Here is a 22,692-nt window from a genome sequence, read left to right on the forward strand (position 1 = left end):
TCCCTTTATACAGGGGTGCTAAAATTAAAAGAAAAAATAAAATCAAAAAACAAAACCAAAATTGAAAAAAATGCCAGAATATATCAGATTGAGTGCAAATATAGGATTTTATCAAGCTCTGTTTTGAATCTTTGTTGGAGAAATTGTTGGGAGTTATATTTTACTACTGTTTTGAAAATGTGTAACTACCTTGAAGTTTACTGTAGATGAGTGAAGCTGACATCTCTTCATTGGATTGTCTATGGCCCTTCTCTGTGCTGCCATGGAAATATAGACTTTTGCTTTTTGAACTCTTTGTTAAGTAGAACATTAAGTCTTCCACTATAATGTAAACTGAATATATGTTATCCTCAAAATTTTAAAAAATAGCACTATTTTAAAAATAATAATATATATTTCAAAGTACATACAAGAAGAGAGGATTTTAAATGGTTTCACCCCAAAGAAATGATAGATATCTGAGATGATGGATATGCCAATTTTTCTTATTTGATCATTACATAATATATATATTTATCCAAACATCTTCTACCCCATAAATTGTACAACTTTTATGCAATTAAAAGTTTAAAAATGAAATTTAACAACAATCTCACCCTATATAAAAATGTTATTTTGAAGTTGTTCATAGTCCTAAATGTAACAGCTAAAATTTTAAAGCTGCAAGAGAAAATGTATAAGACTATAACTGAATATTCCAGGATTCAATATTTGAATAAGGTCTGATGTTATGAAAACTAACTCCAGGAATTACTGTCATTTTCCAAATTAAAAACAAGAAGCTCACAGCAGTAGGTGGACACCGCGAGTCAATCAGAAGAAGTGACTGGACTGCATTAGGAAGAAAGAGGACTCCAGCAATTACAGATAGGTCTGAAATTCAACACGGGGCAAACACAGGATAAATGGAAAAGCAATGGACATTTTCCTGCCATTAAAACCTCCAATCCACCAAAAAGGACCCCAGAATGAATGAGAAGAGCAGTGCATGTGTGAGAAGGAGACAAAGAGCTTCAGGAGCTACAGCAACTGCCCAGAGCGTTTGTCTCCAGTGTGTCTTGCATTTTCCTATTTCCTTGTAGCCACCTTCTTCTCCCTTTCTGTTCTGCATTTAATTTCAAGACATAGAAAATCTAATAGTTATATTTTTCTAGGCTCACCTTCCCATCTCATTTGAGCTCTATGGATGGAAAGCACTAGAAGAAAATCACTGGAAGAAACTGCTGATGTTCTCCTGCTCCCTGGGTATTTCCATCAGTGCAGTAGTCATCAGTGTGTGGCCAGAGACTCTTGTGGCCTCTGAATTTCAGCAAAGAGCCCCAACAGCAGAAGTCTCTACCTCACTCCTCTTTCACTCTTTCCTCTGATGAAAAGAGCTTCCAGTTATGAATATCAACGATACATCAATTTCCTTCTTCCTCCAACTCTTCCAAAATGTTTTAAACAAATTTGCTCTAATGGTATGAAAAAACAGTTTCTGTGTGTGGACAATGATTCCTACACTGTGGTATTTTATTTTATTTTTTTATTTGACAGGTAGAGTTACAGACAGTGAGAGAGACAGAGAGAAAGGTCTTCCTTCCGTTGGTTCACCCCCACATGGCTGCCACGGCCAGCACTATGCTGATCCAAATCCAGGAGCCAGGTGCTTCTTCCTGGTTTCCCATGCAGGTGCAGAGCCCAAGGACTTGGGCCATCCTCCACTGCCTTCCTGGGCCACAGCAGAGAGCTGGACTGGAATAGGAGCAACTGGAACTAGAACCTGGCGCTCATATGGGATGCTGGCACCGCAGGCAGAGGATTAACGGAGTGAGCCACAGCGCCAGCCCCTACACTGTGGTATTTTCCATGAAGGTTGCTCTTGAACATTTCATAGAAGGAGAAGACAGTGGTATTTAGTTAAAGTAAGATCATCAACATATCAGAGCAAGTGAGAGGAGATAACTCAGTAACAGTGGCAACCTCTACTTTTCTCTTTATCCTGGAAGACTTTCTTTGCTTTTGACTTAGAAGTGAGGAATGGAAAACACCACACACACTCACACACACAATGGGATAACATCCAATTGCTTATGGAATCATTTCTAATGACCACTGCTATTCAGCTTTCTCATCTTTAAAACAATACTAATAACTTACACTGTTGCTATGAGACTCGAATGAGATAATAAGGTACTTAATACCAGCTCTAAAATATAGATATTTTAGTATTACCAAAAAAAATCACAGCAGTAATTTTGGGGAATGATCACTCAGATTTTTGATCTATAGAACAATGAGATAACAAATGGTTTTGTTTCAAGCTACTACATTTATGGGAGTTTGGTACACAAATTCCTAATAACTTCCTATCGGGTTAATATTCAGTCATGTTGTACTTGCAAGTCTACAATCCATTTTTAAGTATAAATGAAGGTTCCTGCTGAAACACACATTTGTCCATATAATTTCATCCACTGACTCACCATTATCCTCAATAAAATATGTCTCCATATTAAACATCTGCTACGGCATGATAACCTAATATCAAGCGAAGATCAAACTCATTGTGGGCCGGCACCGCGGCTCACTAGGCTAATCCTCCACCTTGTGGTGTCGGCACCTGGGTTCTAGTCCCGGTCGGGGTGCCGGATTCTGTCCTGGTGACCCCTCTTTCAGGCCAGCTCTCTGCTATGGCCAGGAGTGCAGTGGAGGATGGCTCAAGTGCTTGGGCCCTGCACCCCATGGGAAACCAGGAGAAGCACCTGGCTCCTGGCTTTGGATCAGCGTGTTGCGCCGGCCACAGCGCGCCAGCCATTGGAGGGTGAACCAACGGCAAAGGAAGACCTTTCTCTCTGTCTCTCTCTCTCACTGTCCACTCTGCCTGTCAAAAAAATAAAATAAAAAATAAATAAATAAATAAACAAACTCATTGTGACAACCTAGTCCAAGTCACCCCTCCAACATAGTACTATGTCGCTGGACAAGGTACTTAAAATTGTGATCTTCTGATTCTTTGTGATTTAGAAGACAGATCACACTTCTATCTAATGGTCTGTTTTGTTAGGTGGGCAAAATATACTTTTAAAAATTGTAACTCATAGGCCGGTGCCGCGGCTCACTAGGCTAATCCTCCGCCTAGCGGCACCAGCACACCGGGTTCTAGTCCCGGTTGGGGCGCTGGATTCTGTCCCGGTTGCCCCTCTTCCAGGCCAGCTCTCTGCTGTGGCCAGGGAGTGCAGTGGAGGATGGCCCAGGTGCTTGGGCCCTGCACCCCATGGGAGACCAGGAAAAGCACCTGGCTCCTGGCTCCTGCCATCGGATCAGCGCGGTGCGCCGGCCACAGCGCGCCAGCCATTGGAGGGTGAACCAATGGCAAAGGAAGACCTTTCTCTCTGTCTCTCTCTCTCACTGTCCACTCTGCCTGTCAAAAAATTAAAAAAAAAATGTAACTCATGTAAAATTGCAATGCATGAATGCGCGTAATGTGAGGCATACATTTTATGGTTCATCACTGCTCCCATCAGTTCCTCTTGTCCTAATCCTTGATCACATTTCCCCATAATTTCTGGCTTTGGAAATCATTTGTCTATGATGCATTTGATCAAGAACTTTAAACAACAAAATTAAGCACAGCTGAGAAAGAAATTAAACTTTAAAGGAATTGAGGAGGACAAGATGAGGCTAACCAGGAGTAGAAGATTAAAACAAATTAAGAAATTGTATAACATCACCTGCTACGAGTCATGAAGTTGGAGTATACTTTTCTGCAATAATAATAGTGAAAATAATCCTCAATCAATGTTAGGGAAAAAACTGCCCTATATTTTCACTCCCTCTATTTTTGAACGATACATAAAATTATTGGAATATAGTCAGAAGTGATCAAAGAGGAAATGCTGGAAAGTATATATTATTTTTATGTTGAAGTTGGTTGTCATATAAGGCCTATATATCCAGGGAAGACATGGGTTCACTTCTGCAAGGAGTTAGCAATATAAGAATTGTTTCCCTAGTATAGAACACACTTAAGTTGCATTAGAAGTCTCTAAAAAAAAGAAATGTGTTTATAATGACACTAACCTTTTGAACACATGAACACACTTCCCTTTAGGGTTTTGCCATTTTCTCCCCCTTGACCTTTAATCCAAAAACACACTGTAAGTATTAATGCTGGCAGTTGATTCATTTGTTTAGAAATAAGGATGTCTTTTAGGAGAAACTGTCGGGTAGCCAAGGTAAAAAATGGTATGCAATTACAGCTTTTATTCTAAATGTCTTGGAAAATAGCATTGTTAACATTCTTTTGAATCCAAAAGTCTCATTAGTACTTCATTAAATCTCTTAATTTAAGGTGAAAAGGTACGTGGTGTTAATAAGGAAAAAAAAATACTCAATAAATGGCAGCAGACTGAAAAAACAATTATGTGAAAATGTAACTAGTTGGAACCCAATTTCTAATGAATCAATTATAAAATTTAGTTATTTTTTATTAATAAAGTCATTTCTTAGATTAGATTAATCATGAAAAATATTTCAAAGTTCATTATTCTGAGCCTAATGACAGAACACAAATCTGAAACTATAATTTTACCATTTTCAAACAGTTTTATTTATGGCGTCTAGTTGTCTCATTTCTTGAGAAAACCATGTGAGAACAGAACTCTCCAAGGGTCTTCATTGCTGCAGGGACAATTTCTAACTTAAAAAGATCATAACATTTCTAGCTTTCTCTGAGATCTACAAATGTCATTAACCACTGTGGGATAAGAATATTTTAACTATTAATTTTTAAACATGTGTGATTAAAAATTATCAAGTTTATTTATGCAAATAGTCTATGACAGTACTTTAAGATATTTCTTTAACAATAATGTGAAAGTAAATTCAGCTGAGTACCATATCGAATTAAAACTGCTAAGGAAGTGAAAACTCCTGTAGCAAGAAGATTTCACTCTTATTTATTAAAGAATACAGTTTGTCAGTGTTTCAACTGCTTGCCCATGATCTGTGCTGTTGAACAGAATCAGCTGCCTTGGACTAAATATTATTACTAAATCACAATTTACTTAGGATTTGGCTACTTTTTTCCTGATATGCTCATTCAATTAGACCAGACAACTTCTCAAAACAATTTTGGAACAAATATCACTGGCTTATATCCAATTAACTGGGCTTTTTATGTAGGCTTTACTTGATTTTGCCTGCAATAAAATAAGACTTCACATAAATGTAGCAAGCATTTTAAGATACTTGTCAAATAAACAAACTAAACATTGGGTCTGTGCACTTCTTCATTCATGCACCCAGCAAAAGCTAAAAGCTTTATGGTTTTTGAGAAAATGCCAGATAGTATTAATAAGGATTTTACATGGTCTATTAGGACAGGAAAATGATTTTTCCCCAAATAGTCATTTCTAAATAACTACAATGGCATAAAGAAAGACAATGGTCCTGTGAATAACTTTCGACACCATCAGTGATAAACACTCGGAAAATGCCAGCACTGATGGGCTATTCCTGCACTGGAGCAAGCTGTATACTGTGTCCCAGGCCATTTTCTTTTCTTTTTCTTTTTTTAAAGACTTAACTTATTTTATTTGGAAGACAGAGTTACAGAGGGAGAGACAGAGAAAGAACCATCAGCTGGTTCACTCCCCAAATGGCCACAATGGCTGGAGCTGGGTCAAACCAACGCCAGGAGCCAGGGGCTTATTCTGGGTCTGCCATGTGGGGCAGGGGCCCAGGCACTTGGGCCATCCTCTGCTGCTTTCCCAGGTGAGTTAGCTGCGAGCAGGATTGGTAGTAGAGCAGCAAGGGCTGGAACCTGAGCCCATGTAGGATCCCAGTACTGTTGGCCGTGGCTTAACCCACTCTGCCACAGCGCCAGGCCCCCACACCATTTTCAAAACCTATCAAACAGATACAACATGAGAAGGAAGAGCTAATCCTGCCTGCAGAATACGTCCATCCCTGAGAGGCCAAGCCGAAGCCTGAGAGGCGTTGCCCACTCGCAAACTCCCCTGCCATTGCATGAACAATGAGAACCTTCCAGAGTAAGCTGGGAGAACACTGCTCGCACCCTGGGAGTACTGTTTGTTGGTGGTGGTTGTGGTGGGTTTTTTTGTTTCTGTTTTTTTGTGGTTGTAGCTGTTTGTTTTCTGGAGGTATAATTTTGTAACAGGAAGAGCAACAAAGGAAAAAAAAATCCTGACTATTCTCAACTAACAAAAGGCCTCAGTTCTACTTATCTAAAGGGAGAGAGAGTATTTCACTCTAGGACTCTCAGAATTTTTTTTTCTTTAAGAATATATTTAAGGTCTTTTTAAAAACTGAATAAAGCAAGGATCACTAGATAAAGATTTGAAGGAAACATTTAGATAATATACTACATTCCCCTGAATAATAAGGCGGACAAAATTACAACTTTGAGGAAGGGATGTCAGAAAGAAGAAAATAAGTTCTTGTCATTTGTAGAATTGTACGATAGTACCTATAATGATGGAGTTACCTTACTAAAGATAGCTAATAAAATACAGTCTTCTCTACTGTGTAAGGGTCATGGAAGTCCAAGAATTACAGGGTGGAGTATTTTAAACTGAAATCATATTCTTGCTATTTTCTGTGCTGTCAATCTCACTGTCTTACTCCCAAACCTTCAGAAAAAAGTCGACGCTAACCATGTTACGTAAATCAGATTGATGAACAATGAAGTGAGAGGAGAAAGAGTAGGAGCTACAAGAAATGAAGCAATGAGCCAGAACGAGGGTTAGTTAATGGACACAACTGTGGAGGATGACGAGAGAATCCTTGCAGGAAAATTGGTCATGAGCCATTTTATTTAGCTATTAATGTAAAAGCACTCACAGAGACGGGAGTACTTAAGGATCTGTACACAGTTTTGATTCCAGTTACTGTTGGCTATTAGTTTATTCCATACTTTCCCCTATTAGCTCATTCTTGAGAATGACACACACAGCTGATTCATATGAGCTTTGCATGTTTGAAGTCACCTGTACATGGAGTATTCCTACCAACTCTCCCAGCTTGAGCGTTCCTTAGGGAAAGTGCAGTGGTGTTGTATCTTGTTAGAATTACTCATGTAGAATATTAATGTTAAAATTTAGTCAAATTCATATATACCCTTATCAGTGGTTAAACAACAAAAATAGTTCAGAAATCAAAGATCCATTAATAACCACTCATTAGTTGCTTCTCATCCATTTTCAACAACAGTATTAAAGTACAGGTATATTTTGTTAAACTGCAAGACTAAAGCCAGTGATCTTGGAATTTTCTTGCAAAACAAAATGTTTTATAACATAAAGAACATTCACAATTTGAGTGATAATGAAGCATTAATTATATCTTATTATATAAAACTTGAAAATTCACTGTCTTACACTCATGTTGACCCAATATTTTTATTTTCAGAGTCTCATGGGGACAGATTATCCAGTATTTCAACTCAATATCACTGATGAAATGTTAACACAAAGCAGGTGGTAGCATCTGGCTACATCTAAGAAACATGAGCTGTTGACCCTCAAAGTAAGCGATTTAAAATATAATACTTCTACATACTGCAAAATTATTTATTTTATTTATTCGAACAGGAGACACAGATGGAGATCTTCCATTCACTGACTCACTCTCTGAATGCCCACAGTAGCTGGTGCAGGGAGAGGCTGAAGCCAGGAGACAGGAACTCAATTTGTGCCTCCCACATGGGAAGCTGGGACCAACATCCTGGACCATTATTGTTGCCTCCCAGAGTGTTCTAGATAACTGGAAGATGTAACTGGAAGTTGGGATGGACTCAAACTCGGCAATGTGATATGAAGACCCAAGCAGTATTTTTATCACCAACCCCTCTGTAAAAGTTTTTAATGGTTAACCACACATTACATCCATTAGCCCTTTCATTAAAACTTAGACAAAATACCACAAAATATTGGCAAAATTTCCTTACTCTGTTACACTAGGACACAGTTTAACAAACATATTTGATTATTCAAATCTCTAAGAGTGATTGACTTTGCCATTTAATACTTAATTGTAGCCTTGATTTCAGAAACTATGAAGCTAATGTTAACTTAGGAATATTTTTGTTGAAGATTTATTTATTTATTTGAAAGTCTGAGTTACAGAAGGAGGGAAAGAGAGAGAGAGAGAGAGAGAGAGAGAGAGAGAGAGAAACTGCCATCCAGTGATTCACTCCGTAAGTGGCCACAATGGCCAGGGCTGAGCCAGGAGCTTCATGCAGGTCTCCCACATGGGTGCAGGGGCCCAAGGACTTGGACAACCTTCACTGCTTTCCACAGGCCATCAGCAGGGAGCTGGATCAGAAGTGGAGCAGCCAAGAATATGAACCTGAACCCATGTGGGATGTCTGTATTGCCTAAGATGCCACAGTGCCAGCCCCAAACATAGAGATTTTTTTTTCAAGTAGAGAAGATATCCCCAAAGTTGATAATGCTATGTAAGACAATCATCAACTTTGTATACATCTATCCAAGCATTCCTATTTTAACATTTTTAATGTTTTCCTAAATTAACTATTAATAGCAACATTCCTCAAGTACATTTCAAATCACATTTATTATCTTATGAGTGTTACATTTTTAGCTTTTTTAAATTATGTATGTACAATATTGAAAACTTTTTTAGAATTATATTATATCCTATTTACACATCACTTAATGGAAATGAAATTCAATTATTTAACAAAAATAAAATAGCAGATGACATTTTTAAGGCATTTGGAGCATTTGGGCAATTTCCTTTTCCTACGTCAAAACACTTTGATTTGTTTGTTCTTCTTCTCCTTCTAATGGAGATAGGGAAGAAAATGAAGGGGAAAAAATGAATTCACATTCAAAACAGGATTATTCAAAATTGATCTTTGAAGCTATGTATCCCAGTATTATAGACACACACCATACAGACACACAAATAAGAAATGTCACATTTTGTGCAGTGGTTTCATGAATTATGGTAAAATAATCTATGAACTTGGAAACTGCTGGTGAATTATTGACAATAATGACATCACCATGTTGAAACTATCCTTAAGAAAATATGGGACTAGTTTTATAAATTATTGCATTAAATTTAAGTTATAGAAGAGAATATGGACTATCTTGTGTCCCAGTGCTCCAATTATTAGTTGTAGAGTAAAGCAGACAGTAAGTAAAGAATTACATAAATAAACTCCCAATTATCAGAAGAACGGTGTGGTTCTATGACACTGGTTGTATAAGAACCCAAACAATCAGAAAGAACAACTCAGATTTATAAAAGCAGAATACAAAATAAAATTTAGAAAAAAAACATACAACTAACAGTATTGAGTTCCTTATATTAGTAGAAAAGATATTTAAACAAAACTAAGGACATACCATAACTGAATCAATCAGAAACAAATTTATGGTTTATTTATGCATCTGCAAGTCAGAATTACAAAGAAAGAGAAAGAGAATGTTCTATCTGTTGGGTCACTCCCCAAATGGCTACAATGACTGGAGCTGGGCCAATCTGAAGTGAAGAGCCAGGAGCTTCTTTTGGGTCTCCAATATGGATACAGGGGCATAAGTACTTGGACCATCCTCCACTGCCTTCCCAGGCACATTAGCTGGGAGCTGGATCAGAAGTGGAGCAGCCAGGTCTTGAACTGGTGACCATATGGGATGCTGCCATTGCAGGCTGCGGCTTTACCCACTACAACGTAATGCTGACCTCTAGAAATAATTTTCATTGGAAGTAATAGTAACCAACTACCTACAGAGGATGAAACAAGCAATGCTTTTTCTTTCTCACACACACAACGTTATCTGGAGATCAAAATTCAAGCATGATGCAGATGCCCATGAGATCCTCGGGAATACAGGAGCTTTCTCACTTTCCTCCATCAATATTTTGTGGATTTTTACACTCCTGTATGCTGCTTTGTGGTCATGAGACAGCTACTGATTCGCTTCTAAACATCAGTGTTACAGGCAAAAGAGAAAAAGGTGACGGGCTCTGCGGGCCAGCTGTCTCCAGTTGAATGCCATTGGTCAGGGATGGATCACAAGTCCACTCCCAGATTAATCACCAGCCTGGCTTTAACCAGTTATATTCATTCTCTGAATTCCCCTCCTGGAGCTCATGGGATATCTTCCAGTATCCAAAGAAATCAGAGCTCGGTTGGCAAAGAAAAAATGTGAACCCAGTGGGACAAGATGAAGGGACAACCACAGTTCGTTTCTGCCTGACATTCTCCAGAAATCGACTCTATGAGGTAGCGACACACAGTTGGTTTTCACAATGTAGATTCCTTTCAAATTAATGCAATCTATTAGGCAGGTGCATTTTATTTTTATATTCTCTTTGGAAATATAAATGTGAACTGTTTTGCTGTCATTTTAGTAAAAATGTGCTCCAATACCACCTGCCAACACTTTTCTTTTCTTTAGAATAGCAGCTGAGATTTTTAGCAATTTAGATTTTAAATCACTACATGTCTTTTTATTTCTTTCTGACTTTCCATTCATTTCGGTCATGTTTCTTATTCTTTATATGTATGAGGAAAATAATTTATCAGGAGTATTTCAAAAAGCCTTCACAAAAAAAGGGGTGAATTCTGGTGTGTGCAAAAATATGTACTTATTATATTAAGACTGAATACAGACTGGGCTATAGGTAAAATAATTCCCTAAAGAGAAAAAGGGATTATTAGGATACATTTTTGAAGATAACAAAATGATAAGTCCTGTTGGCATGCACAAGCTACCTTGTGCCCAAATTTCCCATGTTTTCATGTAGGCAGAGCTGCAGGCTCTACAATTGGAGAGAATTCATTTACAACAAACGTGTAAGACCAATCAGAAAGAGGAAGGACAGACTGTAGATTTGGCAGTTTCACAAACAATGATGATCATTCAGGGTTTATGCTACGAGTGTCATGATCTCAGACAGTAACTGATAAAGGGCTTGTGCCAGTTCATATAAGAGGAATGATAAAATATGTGAGGAGATCTGAGAGAAGCCTTCAAAGGGGATATTTAGAGTTGCACCAATGAAGAAGTTTTAGAAAAACAAAAAGTCAACAGCAAAAGAAATATGTGATTTTATGATATGATTCGGAATCAAACCAAAATAGTGAAAGCATTAGCTAGAAGCTGCGGTGCAAATACATGTGTGTGTTGACACCTGAGGCTACTAATAGCAAAATGGGAGAACTTGAGCAATGCTTCAGTAGGCACCAGGAAGCTGAAAAGCTGAATAATGAATGCAATAACATGAACTGAATTGAAGATGCAAATGAAAATATTGATCATTCTTCAGGCAATAGACACTTACATGTTCTAGATCCAACGCTTTAAATGTAGGAAGAAGACCCAAACATGAAGATGTCAGCCATACTGTTAATGTGAACAGACAGGCTCTCATTTCACAACGCCTTCTTGCACTGTTAGGTGTAATCTACTATTGTCCAGGGCCGGCATTGTGGCACAGCAGGTTAAGCCCTGGCCTGAATCCCTGGCATCCCTTATAGGTGCTGGTTCTAGGCCCTGCTGCTCCTCTTCCAATCCAGCTCTCTGCTATGGCCTGGGAAAGCAGTAGAAGATGGCCCAAGTCCTTGGGCCCCTGCACCCATGTGGGAGACCTGGAGGAAGCACCTGATTCCTGGCTTCAGATTGGCGCAGCTCCCACTGTTGTGGCAATCTGGGGAGTGAACCAGCAGATGGAAGTCCTCTCTCTCTGTCTCTACCTCTTTCTCTAACTCTGTATTTCAAACAAATAAAATAAATCATTTTTTAAAAAATCTACTATTGTCCTCCCCAGGGATTTTCAAGCCCACCAAACTGAGTTCAGATTCTTTAGGACTCAAAATTTCGCTGCCATTTCCTACCATTTTCCAAAGTATGATTCATGAAGTGCCAACCCTATTCCTTTAGAAAGGTGTTTCTTGGTAAAACATTTTTAGGAAAACCTACATATTCTATTGTCCTCTAAGAGAACAATGATTCACATTAACCTACTGAGGGTTCTGAAATTTTCCACAAAACCCTGCTTAAATTAGATTATATTGTTTAATTATCATACTCTTTGATTCATTTGCACCCAGAACTCTCTAGATTACCTACTATCATCCACTGAAACTGAAACTCCGGTTCAGGAAATTTGCCTTCGGATATTTACAGCACTGTGTTTTACAGAATCCTTCCACACACACACACTACCCTCCAGTCAAAATGGAGAACTAGGTGCTCTCCACATTGCTCTGATCTCTTACTTGTTTTATTATTTTATTCGCTTCTTTTTCCAAATAGCTCTACCTCCAATCCTACTGTGTCTTCCACCCATCTACCTGAGTACCAGTAGCATGGAAGCATACACAAGCTTTGATCGAGAAGTCTCTCCCCTACTAATCTACCCTATGAACACCTGAAATAGCCGGTGCCGCGGCTCACTAGGCTAATCCTCCGCCTTGCAGCACCGGCACACGGGGTTCTAGTCCCGGTCGGGGTGCCAGATTCTGTCCCGGTTGCCCCTCTTCCAGGCCAGCTCTCTGCTGTGGCCAGGGAGTGCAGTGGAGGATGGCCCAAGTGCTTGGGCCCTGCACCCCATGGGAGACCAGGAGGAAGCACCTGGCTCCTGCCTTCGGATCAGCGCGGTGCGTGGGCCGCAGCGCGCCGGCCGGGGCAGCCATTGGAGGGTGAACCAACGGCAAAGGAAGACCTTTCTCTCTGTCTCTGTCTCTCTCTCTCTCTCACTGTCCACTCTGTCTGTCAAAAATTAAAAAAAAACAAAAACAAAAACAAAAAAAAACACCTGAAATATAGAAAATTGCTTTGTATGAAAGAAGGTCTAGTACATGACTAATAATAACAAACTAAAGACATTAACTAAATACATTATTAAAAGAGCTTCTCAGTATTTAGAATAGCTAGAATTGTTGAGTTAAAAAACCATTAACACTAGACTAACAGTGAATTTTTTAAAATGGTATGACTATTTAACAGAATATTAATTTTAAAAAGAATATAAAACTATATGCATAGTCCTTTGTCACATGTGTGAAGCAATGCAAAGCAGGGAAAGACTATCATAACATATACCCACGTGTTCATTATGGTTTTATTTAGGTGATGGAAACTAGGTGGCATTTTTTCAAGCACCTGGATTTTCAAATTTTCTAGAATTACTTGCTAACTAAATGAATAAAAATCAAAACAGAACAAACATACAGAAACCGATGCACTCTTCAGGGCCAAAATGGTTTTGTTTGCAGTCACTAAGACTTCCCCAATTCCCCGTAACAGATGTCCTTGTCCCTGCCTACCCACCCAGGGCTCTCGACACACAGCGACACGGTACGTTCAGAGTCTACTTTGGAACACAGGTAATTGCATAATTGTCTCACACAGCCTGTACCAAATTACATTTTTTGTTTTGTAGCACTGCTTAAGAGAATGTCACTTAAAAAGTAGAATTTAAGGCAAATTTGCTCAATGAACAGATTAAATCTCAAATTTCTTCTTCTGTGAATACGTTAACTTACAGAATATTTCAAAAATATTCCTCACATAAAAAGTTCTAAGTGCTAATGGATCACAACATTGGTGATGACACTGATAACAGCATGACCACTTCCTCCTCTGTGAATTTCCACGCCAATGAGTCCACCGAGCTCCTTAGTCTGGGTCCCCTGAGACTTCAGTTTAGTTGAGGTAGTGCCTCTCCCCTGGGTGGGAAAGGGTAGAATTGGCTTTGCCATCACTACCTTTCCTTGGAATTTGGCCCTAATAACTGAAAAATCCCTAAGTCTACTAAAGAACATTTACAGATTGAATTAAACACAAGTTTCCCTAATTGGATTCGGGGGAGTGTTATTATAAGTAACCTTACTGTTGGCTAATTATCAAAAGCTCATTTAAGCCATTCATCTGTGTGTGGAACTCTTTGGTTTACTACGAAGGTGATTCCAAAATCACAAATCGATTCATGGTCAAATCTACTAAGGTTTGGGAGGGAGAAAAAGTTTTCCTTGATCCTAATGCATCCATGAAGGATGAACTCCACGTGTCTGTTCAACTATTTCTCATTTCTGAAAGTTATTAAAATAAGAACATCTGCTAGAATTCATGGCCCTTCACACTTACCTGCCTTCAGATATTAAACTTCCAGAGATACAATTTTATTTTCTAGCCCCTTTGTTCAGGGTTGTTTGAGAAGTTTCTACTTATGTGAACCAAATGATGAAAATCTATTAGCTTGCTTTTAAAAAATGATTTATTTATATATGTATTTCAAAAGCAGAGAGAGAGAGAGAAAGAGATACAGAGACAGAGAGGGGTCTTCCAAGATTACTTCCTTTAAGTAGCAGTTTAACCTGTCTCTCAATAGCAGCCCTTCTACTGGCTTCAAGAAAGACACACAAACATTTCTGGAGTTAGCAGACAAACTTCCAGTTTTTAATGAGGAAGAAGAGAGAATGATATGTGAAAGAAGATCACATTATAAGACCATATAAAAGCAATATGTAAAGAAAAGTTGGTGCTTAGATCAAGACAGTAAAGGAGGGGCCAGCGTTGTGATGCAGGGTGTTAAGCCACCACTTGAGACTCCAGCACCCCTTATCTGAGTGCCAGTTCAAATCACAGCTGCTCGCTCCACTTCCAATACAGCTCCTTGCTAACACACCAGACAGCGCTGGGCCTCTACCATCTACATGGGACACCCAGGTGGAGATGCAGGCCCCTGGCCTTAGCCTGGCCCAGTCTTAGACACTGCAGCCCCCCGGGAGTGAACCAGAGGATGGAAGATCTTTTATATGATCTCTCTGTGTGTCTCTCCCCCTCTCACTGTAACTCTGCCTTTCAAATTAAGTAAAATAAATCTTTAAGAAAAGGACACATAAAAACAAACAAATAAACAAACAAACAAAAAAACATGGGAAAGAGGAACACCTCAGCCTCATGAGTAGATGTTGAAGTGGAAGCATCCGTGTGCATCAGACAACTTGAGATAAAAAGGGAAATCATGGGGCTGGCACTGTGGTATACCGAGCAGAGCTACCGCCTATGGCACCAGTATCCCCTAAGGGTGCTGGTTCAAGTCCCTGCTGCTCCACTTCTGGTCCAGCTCCCTGCTAATGCACTCAGGAAAGCAACAGATGATGGCCCAAGTCCTTGGGCTGCTGTGTCCATGTGGGAGACCTGGAAGAAGCTCCTGGCTCCTGGATTTGGATGGGCTCAACTCCAGCTGTTGTGGCCATTTGGGAAGTGAACCAGTACATGGAAGATTGTCTCTCTCTCCCTTTCAAATATATATATATATATATATATATATTTGAATCCACTAAGCTCTTTAGTCTGGGTCCCCCTGAGACTTCAGTTTAGTTGAGGTAGAGCCTCTCCCCTGGGTGGGAAAGGGTAGAATTGGCTTTGCCATCACTACCTTTCCTTGGAATTTGGCCCTAAGAACTGAAAAAATCCCTAAGTCTACTAAAGAACATTTACAGACTGAATTAAACACAAGTTGCCCAAATGGGATTCGGGGGAGTGTTATTATAAGTAACCTTATTGTTGGTTATATATATATACACATATATATACATATATATACATATATATAGTTATTTGAGAGGCTGAGAGACAGACAGCTAGACAAAGAGAATTCAAAATTCTAGTTCACTCCCCGAATGCCTACAGTATCCAGTACTAGAGCTACAGTATCCAGAGCTAGACCAGGCTGAAACCTGGAATCAGGAACTCAATCCTGGTCTCCCTTGTGGGTGGCAATGAAGCAGCCAGGATGCGTATCAGCAGGAGGCTGGAATCAGGAGCTATAACTCAAGTCCCCCAGTAGGAGACTTGGGCATCTCAACCTGCATCTTAACCACTAGGCCAAACTGTCCCTTCACAAGTCCTTTTAGAAGGCTGCTAATCCCATTCATGATGAAGGAATGCTCATGACTCAATAACTTGCCACCTCTATTTGGTTACATGGGTAATGAAGCTTCAGCGTGAATTTTGGAGGGATGCCAGCACTCAAACCATAGCACCACATATTGTGAATAATAGTGCTATCTTATAGTTTGTAAATGCTTACAAATTCTTTGATGCTCCTCCTCTGAAAGAGATGAAATCGGATTATGCTCCCCTTGAATATGAGCTAGATTAGTGCAGTTTTAGCCACGAACAGCATAAGGTACAACTGCTTTGTTATAATTTCAGTGACTAGGTTCTAAGATGCATCTTTGTGGCTTTGTCACTTCCTTCACGCTCTCTTTCATTGGATAATGCATTCTTGGGAAAGTTTATGTGCGTCAGGATAACAGAAAGGACCACAAGACAGGAACTGAGACCAGCTCCCAATGCCAGATAAAGAACTGGGGGCTTTGTGTCAATGGCCATGTTGGTGGTCTTTCTTGAAAGTGGAGCCTCCTGGCCCAGTTTAGGCTCCAGAGACTTGTAGCCCAGGCTGACCACTAGACCGTGGTTGCATTAGAAACCCTTAGCAAGAACCAAGTAGCTAAATCACTCTTGAGTTGTTTTAACTTGCAAAATCTATACATAATTTGTTATGCAGCAATAAAAAACTAGTCTATGCTGTTACTATCCTTTTATGAAAGGACTTAAATATGTATTTTCTTCTTTTTTGCAGAGCACTAAATTATGAGACAGATAATAATTAAGTTTAAGATTGGAATTGTAGGGGCCGGTGCCGTGGCATAGTAGCTTAATCCTCCACCTGCGGCACCAGCATCCCATATGGGTGCCAGTTCTAGTCCCGGCTGCTCCTCTTCCAGTCCAGCTCTCTGCTGTGGCCTGGGAAAGCAGTGGAAGATGACCCAAGTGCTTGGGCCCCTGCACCCACGTGGGAGACCTGGAAGAAGTACTTGGCTCCTGGCTTCGGATCAGCACAGCTCTGGCCATTGCAGCTATTTGGGGAGTGAACCAACAGGAGGAAGACCTTTCTCTCTGTCTCTCCCTCTCACTGTAACTCTACCTCTCAAACAAATAAATAAAAGAAAATCTTCAAAAAAAAAAAAAAAGATTGGAATTGTATACTCGATAGTATCAGAATGGTCCCATTTCTGAAAGCATTGCTGCCCACAAATCTGGCAACAGTAGATATGCAAATGCTTAAGGAATTCTACTTTCTCTTCACAGAATCCCGTTGGTGAACTGTGGGGAGCAGCCCGGACTGGACTGAGTTACTGGAATTAAGACTTATTCTATGCATCTGCTCTCCCACAATATGGCGCTGGGAGAGGAGGCAACAGCTTCTACCCAGCTGCCTCTCACCAACTTGACAAGCTGCAGGAGCTGCTCCTGATTGGAGGAGAGCAGCGTACTCGGCGTGTGGGTAGCAGAGTTGGGATTGGTGGAAGAGGACTATAAAGGAGGAGAGAGACGGCATGCACCAGGAACATCTAAGGGGAACATCTGAGGGAACACCTGTGCAGCCCCCGAGAGAGCCGGCTGGCGGTGTGCCGCTCCCCCGCGGAAGTGGGGAAAGTGGCAGGGGGAACCGCCCTTCCACGGAGGTGGAAGGGACGGTAGCCAACCCGGGAAGAACCAGCAGCAAACCCGGGAAGGGCCGAGCAGACAAAAGAACAGCGCAGGGTCCTGTGTCGTTCCTCCACGAAGACGGGGAGCGACATAATGGTGCCGTGACTCGGATAGGAAGCCTAGACAGGGTCCTGTGTCGTTCCTCCATGAAGAGGGGGAGCGACAGTGAACGGGATGTGGACTGAGATGAAAGCTCAGACCTTTAAGAAAGGAATTAAGAGAACTGATACATTTTCATCAGCTTCGCGAATTCTGTTTCTGTTACTAATTCTGTCTTGTTTCTTAGGGGAAACAAAGCATAAAAATACTTCTAAAAGAAGAAAAATAATAAATATTTAATACATAATATAAATAATAAATAAAGCATTTTGATGTAGAAGAAAAGTACGAATCCGAGAAATTTCTTCCACAGTATTCCTGATATGTCATATTACGGCTTCTTCTTTTGGGGTTCTGTGGATGGAGAACAATTTGCTGTTATACAACATGCTAAGATTTAGAAAGCCCAATTGTTAGATTCTTGGTAGATTATAATCTCCTTTTCCCATTGGGCATGTTTTTTGCAAGCTGTGTCAAAATGGAACATATACAGCATACAAATTGTTCAAATTTTGGAAGATACATAAAACCATCTTTTAATTTTAGCATAGATGCATTAAAATGACACCCTGAAGTGCTTGGCATGCACATTCCTCATTGGGAACAAGAGATTATAGAGTTATCAATAAAGGTAAGTATTTTAATATGTAGTGGGGGACTATGAACTGGGAACAAAAATTCATGGCTTTAGACCATCGCATCATGTCTTTTGCTCCTAGCTCTCAGCCCAAATTAGATATAAGTAACCAACATTAAATTACCCCCAAAAAGTTCCTTCTTTTATACAAATTTCCCAAACTTTAATACTGTAGATCAGACCCAAAGTCACAAATAAGACTAACACATTTTGACACAAGAATAAGTCCTTACACCTATAACCAATTTGACTTCCAAGTCCTCACGACTGATTAGGGACAACTTACAAGATTTAACGAGATTAAAATGAAACTAATTGAATGAACCGCCTAGTGAGATGGCCAATAAATGTACTCAGTTAACTCACAGAAATATATTATTATAAAATGCCTAAAAGGATGACTGACCAGTGACAACTTCTAGAATTGAACCATCATGTTATATATCATTTGCATAGAATCTGTTCTAAAGAAAAGAAGGCAGCCACTCATCTGACAAGCTTGATTAGATCACAAAGAACAGAGTCAGCACTAATGTTGGTGAAACGTAATTTTAATCAAGCAGCATCATTTCCATTCATCATCTTTTGGTTTCTAATCACTGTCTTTACTAACGCTGTACAAAAGTGACTGCTAATTGTTGAAGGTTAACATAAAGAATCATCACACTACATTTATGCCTATCGCTATAAAAGACACACGCTCCCAGAATCCTCATAATGCTGAAATAATATTCCTGGCACTGCAACTGGATCTACTTATTGTCTTTGTCATTATAAATATGTATTATAGTGCGGCTGGTGCTGTGGCGTAGTGGGTAAAGCTGCTTGCAGTGCCAGCATCCCATATGGGCAACGGTTTGAGTCCCAGCTGCTCCACTTCCTATCCAGCTCTCTGCAATGGCCTGGGAAAGCAGTAGAAGATGACCCAAGTCCTTGGGCCCCTGCAGCTGTGTGGGAGACCTGGAAGAAGCTCCTGGAAGAAGCAAAGAGGCTCCTGGCTCCTGGCTTCAGATCGGTGCACCTCTGACTCTTGTAGCCATCTGGGGAGTGATTAAGCAGATGGAAGACCTCTCTACCTCTCTCTCTCTTTCTCTCTCTCTCTGCCTCTCTGTAGCTCAGCTTTTCAAATAAATAAAGAAATCTTAAAAAAAGAAGATGTATTATACCAATACAGACACATAATGAATGACAAGGAGTATATAATGTCTCATGCAGTGGCAGGGGACTATATAATGACACGGAAGTGCATGCAAAAGGAATCAGGTACATATTCAATGAATTATAACCAATAAGTTAAAATGCAAATTTCCAGTCTCTCCTATTTTGAGGGTTAGAAGTACTATTCCTCCAACTACAAACTCTCCCTTAGCCTATCTGCAGCTGCCAACTGACTGATAGGTTCTTTGATAAAGTAGTTATTAACAAGTGGTTATTTCTTTGGGTCATGAATAATATGCCTATGATACTAAATTTAAAACTTCATACCTTGAAGGATATAATATCAGAAAATATCTTCTAATGTGTCATACTGCATTGTGACATTAAAATAAATTATTGCTTGCTTGGTTGGCCAAAGAATATTTAAGTTCAAAAAAACTTACATAACTACAATTCTAGGTATATCCTTAAGTTTCAAAGCGAGATACAAACATAGATGAACAGTCACAAACATAGATGAACAGTCACACACACACAACACACATACAAGAGATATGTGAACATGTGTTCCCATTTCATGAAACATTGAATCGTCAGCTTTAGTTTCACTCCACACTGCGAGTCACTACCTCTCTCAGGCCCTTTGCAACCTCTGCCTCTACAAGACCGATTAAACCCCACTTACAGGTTTGCCTCTGTCTTCCAAGTAATCCTGACACCATACAAGAGGGTTTTAAGCATCTAAGAGTAATACTCTTGGATTCAGAATCCTTACACAGCATGCGGTACTGGCATTGTGGTGCAGTGGGCAAAGTGGCTGTCTTGATGCCACATCTCATATGGGCACTGGTTTCTGTCCTGGCTGCTCCACTTCAACTCAGCCCTCTGCTAATGGCCTGGAAAAAGCACCAGAAGATGGCCCATGTGCTTGGGTCCTGCCACCCACGAGGGAGAGCCAGAGGAAGCTCCTGGCTTCAGCTTGGCACAGCCCTGGCTGATGCGTTCATCTGAAGCGTGAACCAGCCGATTGAAATTCTCTCTGTCACTATCCCTCTCTGTCATATCCCTAAAGTAAATTTAATAAGTGAATAAATTTTATCCACAGATCTACTTTCCTCCGTGCAGAACAACTATCGTAACAGGGTTTGTACTTACTTAAAGAAACATGATCCTTTTATCAGTGTACTGATAACTAGATCACCATCTTTCTAAGTCTTCTGGAGTTTCTCTTACTACCCTGTCCAATGAGAGTCCTTCCATGTACAAGGCCTGTCATTTCCCCTAATATCTAAAACCCTAGAAATTCTCTTTTTAGTTATAGAGTCTAGGAGGTTGTCAGGAACTAAAGTTTGCCTGCACGACTGTGTATCTGACTTCGCATCCAGCTACTTTATCCGTCAGGACATTTCTCTGTTTGCCTCTCCTTACAGGATCATCCTGGCCTGCACTCTCCCTGGCCAACCACGGGACAGGTGCCTAGGCCTTTAAAAACAACCCCTTTGGGGCAAGTGTTTGGCAGAGTGCTTAAGATGCCACTTGGGACACTAGCATTGCTTATCAACGTGCCTGAGTTCCAATCCCAGCTCCACTCCTGATTCCAATTTCTGCTAGTTTTTACCCTAAGAGGCAACAAGAGATGGCTCATGCAGTTGGGCCCCTGCTACCCACCCGGGAAAACTACATTGCATTCCTGGCTCCTGGCTTTGCCCTGGCTAAGCTTCAGCTCTTTTGGGCATATGGGAAGTAAATTAATCAATGGGAATCTCTGTCCATCTATCTGTCCTCTGTATTTGTCTGCCAAATAAACAAACATACTTTTAAAACAAATACATCAATACAAACCATGCCTTGAACAGACTCCCTCCACACTGGTCTCCAAGCTGCAAGTACTATCCTTCCAAACTGGCCATTTTTCTCTTTTCCTAGCCCAGGCTAGGAAAGCAGACCCTCGGATACCGACTTGTCAGCTTAAGCTGTAAAAAACCGAGGTCGGAATCCCGTTTCAAATTTAATCATGGAAGTGATTTAGTGAAATTTAAAGGATATGTGACCAACACCAAGAAAGAAAATGGTAACACAAAATCCAAATGTATCTCTGTAAAGCCATTCTACAATATTTTAGTTTACAAGAAAGCCATTTTTTTCATAGTTTACAGGTCACAAGTATATTATGAATTGAAATTCAAATCAAATGGTAAACTATTTCTCAAATATTTTTTGCATGAGACTTGATATCTTCCCCCCCATATTTTCTGGATTTGTCTCCATCAGTTGAGTTCTATTTTGATATTTTGAATTTAGATGACATGAAGAACTGCTGGGAAACACACACAGGAGTTATCACCTATCTAAAATTACTATGAAGGACAACAGTTACCTCTTTAGACACTATAGGATGGTTTAGTTAGAGTGACTAACATTGGACAAATATAAGAATACTTAATTTGAAAACTTCTAAGACCTCTTTATAAGTCTTATTGATCTATTTAAACACATGCTGCAAAACTGCTACTACATAAGTATTTATGGCAAGTTCTTATGAAGATATAACACAGTGTGTATGTATGTATTCTATGATTTATTTTGCGGGAATTTTTTAGCAACATTGAACAAGACGCAACCATGAAGACAACCATGAAAACTTTATTACTTTGTTTTATTCAGTGAAATTAATCTACTGAAATGTCTCTGATGAATAAATGACCAATGCAGGGTTTCAGTTTTCTTCCTTTTTCCCTTTACAATATTCATTCCTTTAATGTACTTCTAAGGGGAGCAGTTAAAGACAAAGATGAAATTTTATAATGGATTGTCTTACAATAAGCTTTTCAATTTATACCCTGGTATCAAAACTAATTCTTCCTAATCTCTTAAATCCACAGAAATATACTATGAAAATGATAAGATTTATAGCTGCTATAAGATCTTAAATCAAAGACAGAAACAAAACTTTAAGAAAGATTTTCAATAATAGAAGCTAAAATAGGAAAGGTTCCCACTTAAACTACCCATACCAGGATCCACATTTAGTTCAGTAACAGAATTTCTTCGTCCTAGTTTTATTGAGTTAAGCAGATTCTGACAGTCTTTGTTAGGACCTAATAAAGAGAAAAAAGTGAACCCATACGAAAAGAAATTTTATTACAGCTTAAATCAAGCTTAAGGATGCATACCTTGTTATATTATATTCTACTGCTCTGCTACTGTTTAATTTTCCTTCCTTTACATCTTTTTCCTCTCACATGCTGTAAA

At 39.6% G+C, this 22,692-nt stretch overlaps 1 protein-coding gene across 9 annotated transcripts in view; it reads right to left on the bottom strand.

Moving 5' to 3' along the window:
- The window catches only part of MARCHF1 (membrane associated ring-CH-type finger 1), a 973,853-nt gene that overhangs the window by 770,011 nt on the left and 181,150 nt on the right, over positions 1 to 22,692 (bottom strand). The gene's annotated exons all lie outside the window — the stretch shown is intronic.

The sequence above is a fragment of the Oryctolagus cuniculus genome, chromosome 8 (genome assembly GCF_051225735.1).
Source record: "Oryctolagus cuniculus isolate XC-2025 breed Fujian yellow rabbit chromosome 8, ASM5122573v1, whole genome shotgun sequence".
Taxonomy (NCBI): domain Eukaryota; kingdom Metazoa; phylum Chordata; class Mammalia; order Lagomorpha; family Leporidae; genus Oryctolagus; species Oryctolagus cuniculus.